Source organism: Tyto alba, unplaced genomic scaffold (assembly GCF_018691265.1).
Source record: "Tyto alba isolate M040663 unplaced genomic scaffold, T.alba_DEE_v4.0 Super-Scaffold_1000006, whole genome shotgun sequence".
Classification (NCBI taxonomy): Eukaryota; Metazoa; Chordata; class Aves; order Strigiformes; family Tytonidae; genus Tyto; species Tyto alba.
This window is the reverse complement of record NW_024881272.1, coordinates 9,430,443-9,445,663: the sequence shown is the minus strand read 5'-3', so window position 1 is coordinate 9,445,663 and position 15,221 is coordinate 9,430,443. Positions and strand designations below refer to the sequence as shown.

The window sequence follows — 15,221 nt, the reverse complement described above, 5'->3', positions numbered from 1 at the left end:
GCTACCTATATAGGTGTTAGGAATCCTGACATCAGTAATAAGCAAGAACATTGGTAAGTAAGATTGCAAAACCACTCTGAATCCATTAAGTACAGTTAGTAACTAAGCTGAAAAAACCCACACAACTACTAACTGCATAGCATTTTAAGGAACAGCCCAAGCAGCTACTATGAAATTAAACAAAAGGATTCACTGCTGTGCTTCTATATAGCTATTTTTTTTAATATTCTTTGTTAACAGAATGCAAACCCTTTGTCTAGCTAGAAAACACTCAAAATCTGATAATGCTATGATTTCTTTATGCAACCAGATTTTTTATTTACCTTGCTGCCTACAACTCTGGGCTATAAGGGAAAAAAACATACAATAATTGCTCCATAAACACGGGAGTGTGTGTGTGGTGGTGCTGTATTAGCTGGTATAGTACTAGTGAAAATGTTTCTGGCTACAATTTGTGACAACTATCATGCAAGCAAGTGAGAAAAAGATATCTCCAAAAGAAAAATAACATACTACTTCTACTAGAAGAAACTTTTAATGACCAACAGAAAAGTCATGAACAATTTCACCTGACTTTTGACTGTGTGGGCTTTCTGATGACTGCTGAAATGAGACAAATATTGGAAGGTGCAACACTATAGTATAGGAAGAACAAAAAGGCTCTGACGTGAGCTACATTCCAAAGTATTTCTCCTCCTGCATATTTATCTGCTAAATGAAAAGCAGTTGCATACCGATGCATTAAATTTTTTCTTTATAACATAGCTGAACTTCAAGTCCTATTCATTAAAGTGATTTCTTGGCTGGCACCTTTTAGCTTCAGCTTCCTTTTGTGCTATTATTTGTTTCAGAATCAAAATAATTGCATATCCCCAGCCAGCTGTGTTGTAATGACTTCAGTATCCAATTTTTGCAGGCAACAAGCTTTCAGGACTCAATTCCTTCAGTAATTTTTACTGTAAAATTCCTGTAATCTTCCTTAGAACTACTTCTAATTCATATAACGATAAATTATTTATTACACTCCAAATTAACCATCTTAAAAAAAAAAAAAAACCACACCTGGAAGTGAGGTTGAGTCGTGAAAGCAAGATCTGATATTTGCAGATCAGTATACCCACATAGTACCCAGGTAAAGTCACTGGGTTTCTGTAGTTGCAGAAGTCTTTTGGTGCAAAGTAAAATAGATTATCAGGACCTGAATATGTAATTCCCTTCGATATAAAAAATCCTTGAAAAGAACTTACAAAAATTAGGAAAAATATCATCATAAAAAGAGCTCATCATTTTCCCTAAAAAAGATATATAAAATACATGTAAATCTTCTGTGCATATAATTCTGGCTGTTCTTTCAATTACTGTTATCATGAACAAAAACTGAGGTCTTCATTAGTTGTTTCATTTAAATTTAACTTAGGGGGTCAGGTTGCTCTCCATGCACTATAAAGATCTGTTCACTGAAAATGACATAGAAATAAGTCATAGACTCACAGAACGGTTTGGGTTGGAAGGGACCTTAAAGCTCATCGAGTTCCACCAGCCCAGGGTGCTCCCAGCCCCGTCCAACCTGGCCTGGAACCCTGCCAGGGAGGGGGCAGCCACAGCTGCTCTGGGCACCCTGGGCCAGTGCCTCACCACCCTTGCAGTAAAGAATTTCTTCCTGATATCTAATCTCAATCTACCCTCTTTCAGTTTAAAACCATTACCCGTCATCCTATCCCTACACTCTCCTGATCCAGAGTCCCTCCCCACCTTTCCTGTCCCCCCTTTAAGCCCTGGGAGGCCGCTCGAAGGTCTCCCTGGAGCCTTCTCTTCTCCAGGCTGAACCCCCCCAACTCTCTCAGCCCGGCCTCCCAGGGGAGCTGCTCCAGCCCCCTCAGCATCCTCTTGGCTTCCTCTGGACCCACTCGAGCATCTCCGTGTCCTTCTGATGGGGGTCCCAGAGCTGGGCACAGCACTGCAGGGGGGTGTCACAAGAGCAGAGGGGGAGAATCCCCTCCCTTGACCTGCTGGCCACGCTGCTCTGGATGCAGCCCAGGACGCGGTTGGCTTTCTGGGCTGCGAGCGCACATCACTGGCTCACAGTCAGTTTTCCATTCACTACTACCCCAAAGTTCTTCTCCGCAGGGCTGCTCTCAAGCCACTCATCACCCAGCCTGGATTTGTGCTTGGGATTGCTCCAACCCATGGGCAGGACCTTCCACAAGTCCTCCCATCTTTCCCACTTCCAAATTCAGTGGGTACAGGGAATGCACTGTTCCCATGCGCTGTACCATTATTTTTTGAGATTATTTCTTTGTACAGTTATGTGAACAAGCTAGAATAAAAGTGAAAGTATTCAAGCGCTTTCTTTGTTCCACATTAGGGGTTTCCTTTTTAAGCTGACCTTATCTGATGGTCATGAATTCAGCATAACCATTTGGGGCAGATATAACGTCCATTTGGGGTGTTTTTTCCCTACTCCTGGGAACAGATCTGAGGTCCAGGGAAAGGAAAGAAGAAAGTATGTAGGAACATAAAGAAAGCACTTCTTTACGCCTCTCTACTCTTCTGAAAAAAGGCTGAGTGGCAAAGCAACGTGGATACTTCTAACGAAGATAAAAACTGAATAGAGTACTGATATATATGTAGTTTAATGCTAAGAAGCCTATAGTTTTCCAGAGAATGGCAACCTTGACAGTAATACTGCATGAAGTAGCTATTTGTTCTTCATTGTATAACCAATGTTATCGATTCTAACATTAACTGCGTGGCAGAAAGGGAATTCCATCTCCTGTATAGACTGGCTCATTTTTGGCTTCTTCAGTTGGTGATCCTCATGCTGAAATATCCACAACTATAGTAGCCATTTAGCCTAAGAAAAGCCTTTTAGCCTGTAAAGAATGGCCTTTGTCAGCTATTTGAGAACAGCAGACTATAGATTAAAACATTTTTAACAAAATAAGCAGTAGTAATTTAATTTGAATGCAAATATATTTTTTAATTGCCATTGGCCAAGAAAGCACTGGCACTGAGGAGGAATCTTTTTGAAATGGTATTACAGAAGGGAAAGTAAATCAATAGAATTTTATAGAAATTACTGTAGAAAACTGTAATTCATATAGAAAATAGGGTTCAAAGTCTATTTAAAAAAAAAAAATAATTTTTCTCCCAAAGTAACAGTGCTTCCGCATGACAGACAAGTAAAATCTAATAGACCTTCTACTGTGAAGACATAATTTCCATTATTTTTTATGATACCAGATGATGCAGAAGTCACTTGCAGGAACCAAGTGCCTGACAAAGCTAGACTTCTACCACCAAGAATTAACTGACAAAATGATGTCCCCCTTCGAACCTTTCTAGTTAAGGTCAGATTCTGACCTCTTTTTAAATAGTACCACCTTATTCCATGACTGAATAATACTTGTCTCAGTGAGGCTATCACTTTAAGCATTCCACTAGCTAAATAAAACCACAGACAAGCCATGAAGAAGAAGGTCCTGATGTACAGGTTTTCCCTGCAACCTGATCTCAGCCAAATCCAGGGTACTAAGCCTGCACCGCAGACTATATGACATAAAATTATTCTGGGATGAATCCATGGAGGAAAATTTTGTCTTAAGCTCTTTAGTATTTAGTGAGCTAAAGTAAACCTTAATTCAACACAGTGTAAGAATACGGAAGACAACTTTTTAACTATTTTTCAGATATTTACATAACAGCTAAACAAACAAGGAACATATGGCTTTCCTCTAAAAGAGAAATATGCCTGGTATGGCAGTAAACAGAAATATGCAAAGCACAATGAATGTTCCTTAAGAATCAAGGAAAGAAAATAGCTCTTTATAGCCACTGAGTGGACTTCTAAAAGTGAAAAAGTTGAAGAAAATTACTGAGGAGGTTTAGACTCAAGGGCACAGATCTTAAGATTCTGACTTTTCATAAATGCCTGTGCTTTTGATAAGCAAGTCACATTGTGTAAACATTTTATCTGTATTATAGAATCTGTCACCGGTTTTCAAGAAGAAAAGCTCTACAGGGTCTTGCTTTTTCTGTTGGGAAAAAGAAAAGCAGGCATGGATGAAAAATTTAGACTGTTTTGCCTTCTACCATTACAGCTGCTATTAAAAATATGCAACGTAATGTATATTTAATTACTTTTTATATTAGTGTGAAGTCTGCACTCTCCATTGGACACACTAGACCAAGGAAAAAACTTCTAACATCACTGTGTACTTACATGGTACGGATTATGGACAAATTTTATAGCAAACATTGTCAAACTGCTGGTGAAAAACTGTTTGCCACACCAGTACTTAAAAATCCAGAATGAATTTAATGAAATTTCACCTAAAGTAGCAGAAAACTACTTACCTTAAAAGAAAGCTGATTTGTATGGCTTTGCTGAATTTTTTTTCTAGTCATGTACTATGGAAATTGACTTCTGAATTTGATCTGCACAGGATTAAGCTAATGTTTTATAATTAGAACTGAATATCTATCTGCACAGCAAATGGTTATATACAGTTGGACTCCTTCCTAACTCATGTGATGTTTCTAAGGGACATAGATTTTTCAATTTATATGCAATTTCTTCCTAAAGCACAAATCTTTAAAGTGGTACCATTAGTCTACAAATGCAAATACAAACAGTTTCCCAACTCCTACCCAGGTGAGCTGTGTTCTTTACACACAAACCAATTCTCAATTGTTTTGTAGAAAAATGGTTCTATCTGGGAGTCTTAGTGGACAAACAGTAAAAAGATGACAGAACTGATTGGATATAAGTGTCATTGCTCTCCTAAAGACTTTCCACAGCAGGTCACTTCAGTATGGGCAATAAAAGGGAGCTTAAACCTCACTGACTAAACAGGAAAACAGGCGGTAAAATGTCCAACTACTTTTGAAGATAAAGCCTTAGCCCTCCCTTCAAAACACATAGTAAGATGATTTCTACATCACTTGAAAATAATTTATAGACTAAACTATGCACATTAGGTAACTAAAAATAGTCTTAAAAAAATCCCAAAATTAAGCATGATGTCTATACCTGTTCAGTGTCCATACCAGTTTCAATTATGAAAAAATGTAACCTATCAAAGCATTATAAAGGGACTTCATATGTGAAAGATTGGTACTTCAATTTCTTGAGAGAAACAAAGAAACCCCATGAACAATATATCCGCTTCTCATTGATTGCTTCAGCTTTTAGCATTATATTGAGATGAACAAATTGTGATTTCCAGCGCACCAGAAGCCTCCCAGTCACTTCCGCACACTGCTGAAAAACTTTTCTCAATCTCCCACAGACAGATAAAAACAGCCAGGAAAACTGTCCTATATCCAGCCATTTACTTGTGGAATGCCATGCTCCTACTTTTCCATAATATTCTACAACTTACTACTCTAATTCTTCATCCTCCTCAATAGTAAAAGGATTCATTGTGAAGCCTTTTGTCACAAGTCAATTATTCACCACTGGCTAAGGGTAGAAGTTATCAGAAGCAAATTCAGTGGAAGTGTTACACACTTTAATTAAAGAGTACCTGCAGTCAAATTTTCAAAAGAATTCACAGCTCTTTAGACACCAAAGTGAAGGTTTATTATCAAAAGAATTCAATATGCAGTATGACCATACACAAAGACAGACTCTTAAATTAAACCAAACTATTTCCCTCTTTTCTAACACATGAGGAAAAAAACTAGGGATTACTGAAAGTTTACGTTGTGTGCCAGAACTAGTTGTCGTCCCATACGCTTGGCTCCAACAACAGAACAAAACCAAAACAAACTATTTTGAAAACTGGGCCATGTACTTTGGTGACTGAATCCGAGCTGAGCTGAACTTTAAATAAATAACATGGCTCAAGAGACAAGGGTAAGGCGGTCTGTAAATGTGATCAATAGGGTCTCAGTGATAGGTAGCACTGCCTGTACAATATACTTTAAAGAGCCAAAGGACAAGCCCGGTAATCACTTTAACACGGATGAGTAACTGGTGTTTTAGGAGAGGGAAAAACTACTCTAGACAAAGTAAGAGTTGAGCTATGGCATGAAGGTTACAGTTTACACTCTCCTTTGCTTTACCAAACAAAGCATCCACGCATGAAAGAACTGTGATTTAGCAACTAAAACTACATGACAGAAGCAACTGAGCAGTCTTAGAAAATAACATGCTCAGGATTGCCCAAAACAGTGTAGCTGATTAGTTTCAGGCCATTTTCATACCTTACTTGATGAACTTGAGCAGATAGGGAACCACCTTCTATGAGCTTTTGTTACACACCTGTATTACATGCAGCTTTTGCTATAAAAATTCAGTTCCTTTGAACAGCTGTCAGAAAACTATATTTACAAACAAACTCATTATTACAACTTAAAAATTTGCTAAGTAATATCTACTCCTTTTCTCTGACTTACAACATAATGGCACTAACATCTAAATATTCATAAGTGACTATCATTATTGATGTGCTGATTCAGAAAGTTTGCAATTAGTAGTTTTGACCTACCATATCTAAATTAATCAGAAACTTTCAAAAAAGACAAAATTTTCAGAGCAGCTATAATAAGCGTGATGCGTTTAAAGACTTATCCACTACTGATACACTGCAGAAAATGTATGGATTCTAGACACAGAAGTCAGCAGCACAGTGGAAAGTATCAAAAAGGCAGCAGTGAACCTCTAAAATGTGAGATTCTATACAGCTGCACTAACTTTAGTGGAACTAAGTCCATTTATGTTGGTATGGCTAAGAGAAGAAGATAAAAAATACATTTTAAAAATGTATATATGACAGCATATACAAAACAGAGGCAAGTGAAACATATCTGTTTCTAATTATTTCACTATAGGACCAAATCAGCTTTCAAAGCATGATGCCCATTTCAACATATTACTCAGTTCACTGCACATGAAATATAGTCAGTCTACTGCTAATTCGGCCACTAAAACTAGCTAATAGTATACATTCTCTTCGGAGTAACTTGTGTTGTGATAAATCTATCCCCATTACAGGAAGATGCATTTAGATTCCAGAAAACTGTTTTCACACTGGAATCTTTTGTTCTGCTGTAGCAAAATATACAGGCACTATTTGAATTATGTAACACAAAGCACACTGGCCGTGGGGGTTTAAACTAAAACACCTATCCTCACATCCCAAACCACATTCTTTACCTTCTTAGGCTTTAAATAGACTTGCAAGAATTAGGGCAAGCAAGCTTTGTTCCTATGTTCCCATTAAATACAACTGAAAAAAAACCACAGGATTGGGTTAAGAGACTAAAATCACTAAAAAAAGCAGCAAAACTTGCTTGGAAATATTTCATTAGCAGAGATGAAGTGGCACACAATTTATTCTGTTCATGACAATCTAATTTGCCAGACAGGGCTTCCCCATGGATGCTTGTGACCTGACCATCTCCAGGAAATTCTTTCAGCTACTCAGTACAGCTGAGGGAGATGTAGAGGCCAGTGTGACCACAGCATAGTTCTAGATGTGGAGGAGCAGAAAAATTGCAGCTGGTCTTCCAGCACAGTACAGTAAGTCACTAGCTCAGGATCTCTGTAAAACCACTAGAATAACAGTATAAAATTGAGGTTCAGGACAGGTTTCTGCTTCCAGAAAGATTAAACTAGCAAAGATTAAGCATGAGAGTTATCGGTACAACAAATTTGTCCAGTACAAAGGAAAAAGAAATGAGGATATGGAAAACAGATCCAAACTTGATACATACAAAAAACACAAGGGGGTGCATTTGTGTGTGGATGGGAAGGAACCATTGAAAATGAAAAAGGAATCAAATATACACGCTTCCAAGCTCCTTAGAGAACACAGGCTTTCACAATTCTCCTCCTCTGTTGGAGTGCTACAGATACTATCCCAGCTGAGAGACAGTGAAACATTAGAGACTACTCTTCCTTCGCACAGTGATAGACAGGATCCCAAGTCAATCAAAGCTCTGCAAATGGCATTGCCCTAACTTCTGTTTGGAATAAAAACAGGAAAAGAGCACCAAAGGACTCTACCATTATTTAAAGTAAGATGCATTAGAATAGACTAATACAGCGTAACATTTCCATCACAGGAAATTTAGCAATGCTGATCACAGCAGATTAAAACAAAATAGTCAGTAAGCAAATCTGGTCACTTTGTACTTGTAAAGCTGTTTCTGCTAATCCTTTCCAGAACTATAGCACATTCTACACAGTCCCTTAAAATACATTTTCTTTTTGTCCCTCACCTTGGGGGGCTTATGCATGGTTTTGCATTGCTTCCCCAAGAGTTTCTAACTACTTCTTTTGCTGCAGTACACTGCTGCTTGCATCCTCCACCCCATCTCCCACCAGAGATTGGTCAGGAGTTCTCACTGGAAGCACAAACTGTTGGTCTTCCTCAGGAAAACACACACACATGGCAAAACTGGTAGGACAAGGCATGGAGGTAGCTGCCCCCCACCTGCTGGACCACTGTTACTTATAAACAAACGAACACTGTATCATAAAGTTTCACTAAACCTGGTTGCTAGAGAGAGAGAACGCACTGGGTTACCAAAGGACACCACCATCTCTAATGCTTGTGCTGGCTGGGGTGTCTCTTTCTGAGAAATAATCCTGCAGATCAAATTAAAGTAGCTTTTGACTCTATTGTGCATGTTTCAATCTAAGCAGCCTCAGGATTACTGAGCGAGCAGCAAAATCCTGCCCTGAAGCTTTCCTGAACATTTATTTAAATACTCATAATCAATATCACAAGGACTCGGAATTAGTGAATTAAAATATAAATTAGGTTGGTAAAGCATTTGAACAATCCTTTTGTTAAATTCCACATATTTACTACAAATTAAAGCTACTTTAAACACTACTTATTAGGTTACAAATGATCACAAAATTTAGCATTTTCAGAGGAAGGCAAGCATCCATCTTCTGTCCAAAGCTTGCTAATGAGGATGAAAGGATGACTGAAAACAGCAGTAACAGAAAATGCTGAATTATACCCCCCCACCTCTTGGATACACAAGTTAAACTTGTTACAGGAAGGGGAATCATGTTTCACTTCTGTGACGGTTTTCATGCAAAGCTCTCAAAACATAGCTTGCATCTTTACAAAAAAAAAAAAAAAAAAAAAAAAAAAAAAAAAAAGAACAAAGAAACATACCACAGATCGAGGCTCATGTTTACAAACAGTGAAAGGCAAGCAGCAAGCACAGGCCGGTGCCCGCCGGCCATGGCACAACTCCGCCCCGGGGGCCTGGCCTCCCGCCTCACGGTGTCGGCCCTCAGCCCCTCTGCTTCAGAGAGCTCGCTGTCACAGCACAGTGCCCAGGCCGCCAGCACTTTCTGGCATTTAAGCATCCGTAGAAAATCCTGGTTTTCCCCATTTCATCATAGCACCTGTTCGACAGTTCAGCTGTGCAGTTTCGCTGCGCCATGCTGTGGGGGAGGACGGACAGAGGGACAGGCGTCTGATGGGGCCGGGGGCGGCAGCGCGGCCGGCAGGCGCCATCCCACGGCCCCTGAGGGAGGCGGCCGGGGGGGGCGCGCACAGCTTTTTTAAAACCGCCCCCCTTTAAAAAAAAAAAAAAAAAGAAAAAAAAAAAAAATTCTACTGAGCTTTTGTACACCCTTTCTTCCCTTTTCTTCTCTCTTCCATCTGCCTCAGGTAATTAATGCTCATCTCCAAGGGAGTCATCTAAAAAGATTTGCAGCTGCAGCCATTTCACCATTTGGCAAATTGTGCAATAAAAAGACTACACATCCACATCTAAATCCACGAAAGGTTACTTGAAAAATTCAGGGGGGTCGTTTCTCACCCTTACAGTGGACAGGACTGCCAAAGAGTGCACCACAAATACCACCTCTTCTACAGGATCCATATATTTTAAAATAAAAAAATAATCTGAAGGCCTTATCTTCTGTGGGCATCCTGAAATATCCATCTTGCCTTTTGTCGTTTCTCAGCTTAAAATACAAAAGACCTAGCATATATGCATTGTTGCAGTACCCCCACACCCCCACCCGCAAAAAAAAAAAAAAAGTCTCAATTTTTAAAATATGTTTTACATGGGAAAACACAGACGCATGATCAGTAGCTAAGCAGCACAGCAGCTCTAAGTACAACAAACTGGTCCCTGAAGTTCCCTCTGGCCCTACTAAAATCATAAAAGATTTGCAAAGTGAAGATTTGTACATTCAACCAGGCAGACTGGACTGCATATTGAAGCACTGCAAAATTCTGTTAGTGGCAAAAATACATTCCACATTCTCAGATCTGGTAGATGAGCTCTGCTGTTGTACCTACCTCAGCTGCTTCACCTCAATATATCAGGCTTAAATGAAAACAGTGGGAAGCTTACACACTTGCATTAAGTGATTTTTTTTTTTTAATTAACATACTGCTTATGAGTTGTTTACATACCTAGAATTTGTGTCATGTATTTATGATCTGCCTGAACAAATAGTTGAAAGATGACCAAAATCTGATATTTAAATTGAATTGCAGGGTTCAAAAACTCCAGCTGGCACATACTAAAAGTCTTTAAAGTTTTATCTTGATTATTTTAGCCACTATTGTTAAACTAAAAAGGTAATTTCAGAATAAAAGCAGCTTGGATTCTACATAGTAGCAAGGGATGATAATTGAAGTACAGGTATCATGCAAATATATAATGGCAAAGCAATAAAACTTTAGTAAAAATTTGTCATAATACAGTAACATAAGTCTGAATATAAAAACAGATTAAAGTAATGTTGATTTCATAGAGTTCACTTCCTCCTAATGAACAGTAATTTTTTGTCATTCAGCTCTGGAATTTATTTCTACTACTATTTCATCTCTAATCTTTTGTTAAATATAGTGCTTAAGAAAATCCCTTCCCTCACTTCTCTAGCCTCAGATCACATAGTCACAATTAGTTCGAAAAGTCATTTTGTTCTTGCCAAAACCAAGAAATAATTGTTCTCTGTGTAGGTTTCATTTTACTGTGTTCTTTAATTTTTTCACTGTGCTCATGAGACCACCTTAATACCTTATAATAAACTAATAAATATAAAAATACCCCCAAATCCCTTAGAATTAAGTATATTTTAACAATTGGCATTAAAATATTTGAAATTAAGTCTTGTAAGCCTGACTTTTACTGAGAAGATGGTGATAGCATCTGCATTTGACCTGTAACAACATACCGGTCTTCACAAAATATAAATCAGCATAGGTTTTTTTTTTTTCAAGCCAAAAGCAGGTCATTAGGAAATTTAAGTGAAGCAAGAGCATTTAATTCATGGTAACCAAAAGTAACATCTTTTATTCAGTCTGTTCCAGAAAATATATTCAGCTTTGCCTTGGATCTGGGTTTAGAAAAGGTGCTGGTTTTGGTTGACATAAGTTGTGTATCTCTTTTTCAATTCTCTACATGAGATTAGAATTCATATGGTATGAACATTTTTCTTATTTTGAAATATCAGTAAACTTCAAGGCAGAAAACCTTTTCAAATCCCTGAATGAAAAGGCAATAAATTTAGATCAGCGTTATGCAGAAAAGTCACATTTATCTTGGTCATGGCTTCAAATACATAGGAAACCCCTGCCTAATGGACTGTTCTTTGTGTTTCTCACTCTTCAAGTAGTTCTTCTCTGAATGTTCTCATAACAGCTTTTCCTTCAGTAATGATGATTTAATATGAAATAGAATTTTGCTTTCATTAGTTCACTTGTAGGGGCTAGCATACCAAATGAACTTATTTTCACTTTTCAATTAAATCAGTAAGCACAATTAAACATACATTCACATTCATTTATTCCATGACAGAAAATAAATTGTTTTAAAGAAAAATTCTAAACAGCTTTGGAATCTGTGGGAGTTTTGTGGCGATTATCTCCTGTAATGAACAAATCTAATCTTCCTGGGGGTTTTCCTTAATCCAAAAAAAAAAAAAAATGTTTCTTTCAGTTTACTGAACACTGGAATTGCAGAACATCAGACTCCTTAGTTTATGCAGGCACTGAGACTGAATGTTGATGATCACTGCAGGTTGTGTGTATTCATATGTGTGTATTCACATATGAACATGTGTATTCATATTCACATGTGTACATGTTGTATGTGTGAGAGAAATAAATCAATAGGGAAGGTCAAAATAAGATTTTCTTTCCCAGCCTCCTGCTTTCAACATGATTCTTCAGTAGGTAGATCATAAAAGCATTGGTCTGTAGTCTTGAAGGGGAGAATATTATCCAAGGAGGATTGAAAGGGTAGAAATTATGAAACTTCACACTAACAAACTGGGCCAGTAGGTTTATCAAAGTAACATCTGTACTCACCTAAAGCAGCACGACCCATCTCAAGAAGGATAGACAACTGGTAAAGAACCAGGGAGGGATGTGATAAGCAGTCAAACGCATATACAGAACAGCTTCCTTAAGAGACGCAACTCGTATGACTGTCCTGGAAAATCATGGGGAGAAAAGTATCTATAGCAGTCCCTATCTCTCACAGCCATGACTCGTTTTTGAACTTTGGCTTTGGTGTTGCTTTTTTTTTGCAAAAACAACTTATTAAGGAAATGTTGCTGTATGAGACAGTCCATGGAGATTTTGCTGTCTCCACCATTGTGGAAATTATTTACACATTTTTCTAGTATGAAAAGTAACATTGATCTCCTCCCATCATTATTTGGGAAGGCAATAACCATCTGATTCCAACCTATATTTTGCTATTTAGCTGAAAGAGTAAATATCCTCCTTATCACAACACTGTTCAAAATAAAATCAGACCTTCACAGTACAGGTCTTGCTATGTTTTATGCGAACGTATTGTAGAAATATGCAATGTAGTGATGCACACATAATTTTATTCATTTAAGATTTCTATACTTCAAAATTTTGGAAGTATCAAATACTTTTTTCATCTTTCTCTTCTATTTAATTATTTAAAACCCTCTAAATTATGCTACAATATTTTAATAAATTTTAATAAATTATGCTACAATATTTACTAAATATGCCTATATACAGTCATATAGAAAAAATAGTAGATTTAAAGTTAGGCAATATAACTAATCCCACTGAATTAATTGTTTTAAAAATGACAATACAAACATTACACAACAGATTCTACAACAGCAGGGCAGCTATTACAGTATTAAGCTGTAGTTACTGTGCACCAATTTACTAACAAAGGTCAAAGCATTTAAGGCATCTTGATGCAGAAATTTTACATGGTAAATATGAATATTTTGCAGATGCTTTCTGGAAGTTTTTCCTATGGCAAAGGAGGACAGCAGGAGAGAAAGCATGAAAGGACTAGAGGAACTGATTATTCTATATGAAAATATAACAGAAAGATTGTTTCATTAGGTTGTGAAATTGAAAAAGTAGAATCATAGGAATCTCAAATAAAAACAGTCATGATTCCCCTCCCAAATTAGCACATGACAAGATGCAATACTTTTCTTATACTGCGGCTGGTTTTGTATTACTCATTCACAGTCTGACTCCCAACAGAGAGAAGTCTGTGAAATAAATACATAGCTCAACACTCAGTGAGAAAAACTCAGTATTTCCTTTAGAAATTACCTATCAAACTCAGGGATGACTTAGTTGAGGAATGAGGTCGCTATAAGAATGAATAGTCTTTGCTTAGGGTGATAAGAACAAAGTTACAGTAAAAGAAGAGTAAAGAAGTAATTGAAAATTTCTCAGTGTATTCTTCAGTGTTGTATCAACACAGAAATATATAGAACTTTAGAGTCATTAGGAGGTCTTTAGGTATCTTTATTTTCATTAATCAGGTTAAATTCATTAAAACACTGTAATGCTGCCTGCAAACCTGTCCCTCCATGCAGTTCCATGAGCTAGGAGAAAGTTGAGAAAGGTCAGGTGCCCTTATGTTGACTTCCCCAACTCTGCAGCTGATATAAAACTGAGATCAATGTGCTTTACACAGCATATTTTGAAGTTAGAAAGCATTTTGCTTCTTTTGCATCTAAGGACAATACCACTATTTCTTCCCCTAAAGTTTCCATCTTTTTATTTTAAAATTATTTCAGATTATACCTGTGTTGGGTTTTACCTATATCAGATTCTAAACTGCGTGTGGAAAGGCCATTTCTTCTTACCACACTTAGCACAATGGTAAACTCTTCTGGGATGGACCCTAGGTGTTAACATAGGTATAATTGCTAACAATTATTCCAGGCAGGATGAGAGGCTTAAATTCTGGGCCAAATCCTGCAGATCTTTCTTCCCAGTGGTATATTTACCAATGTCACATATTAAACTTTGGCTGCAAATCACAGATTTATTTGGGGATTTTAAACCAAGGTAGCAACATTGTTTCTGACTGTAATTAACAAATTAGTTATGTGCAATTTAAAAGATAATGTGCTTCCCTGTCACACTTCATTTGTTATTCATGAGACGGCATAATCTCTCCTATTTAGCTTTTAAGTTTCTTAACTTAGAGACTCTGTGCCAACCAAAGTGTTAAAACTCACATATGAGAAAACATAAGTAAAAAGAGATACACAGTAACAACTCAGATCCCAAATCATTCTTAATAGACAAAAGCATGGGAAATACATACTGTTGGCTCTAACCCTACAGTAGAAGACTGGATATAGCACATTTGAATCCTGGACTTGGCCCTGTCCCAGCCTCTACCACTTTGTGATAATTTCTCAAAACTTTTTTTCCATCTCAGAGATTTGGAAGCATGCTTACATTCTTTTTGGTAATCCTGTGAGGATAAATTCACTGACATGTGCAAGCAGTGCAGATGCATCAACATCTGAATACATACACAGTCTTAAAACAGGAGTAGCTTTGATTCTGGCTGCTGTCATTAAACCAACAGGCATTTTCATAACAACAAGGGAGAAAACACCCAAAATCTAAAAGTGCATTAAAAAGTACTTTCTCTCCATTGCTCAAAACCTGGAAACTGCTACCCTACCCAACCTGAGAAAAGTGAGGCATACTTTGTGAAGGATTAAAAATGGCTTCCCAATTAAAAAAAAAAATATTCATTAAGAGAGTGATAATTTCTCTTTCTTCAGACTAGAATCAAGTTGACCTCTAAGAAAGCTTAGGTAAGGGCAGGAAGTGACAGTAACCATGAAATGAAAAGTCTGCCTAAAGTTCATTTCTGATGCTAATGTGCTTTTCAGTTCTTCATGTCAGGAAAATTGTAGAATGATTCTGGAAAAGTTGAAGAAATAGACACTTACTGTTCTGACT

At 37.4% G+C, this 15,221-nt stretch overlaps 1 long non-coding RNA gene across 1 annotated transcript in view; it reads right to left on the bottom strand.

Annotated features, from left to right (window-relative positions):
* The window catches only part of LOC116963106, a 162,734-nt gene extending 153,259 nt beyond the window's left edge, over positions 1 to 9,475 (bottom strand). The window contains exon 1 of the long non-coding RNA XR_004407952.2: positions 9,144 to 9,475. This is a non-coding gene — a long non-coding RNA (uncharacterized LOC116963106). The remainder of the gene's footprint in view (positions 1 to 9,143) is intronic.
* Positions 9,476 to 15,221: the final 5,746 nt, after the last annotated feature.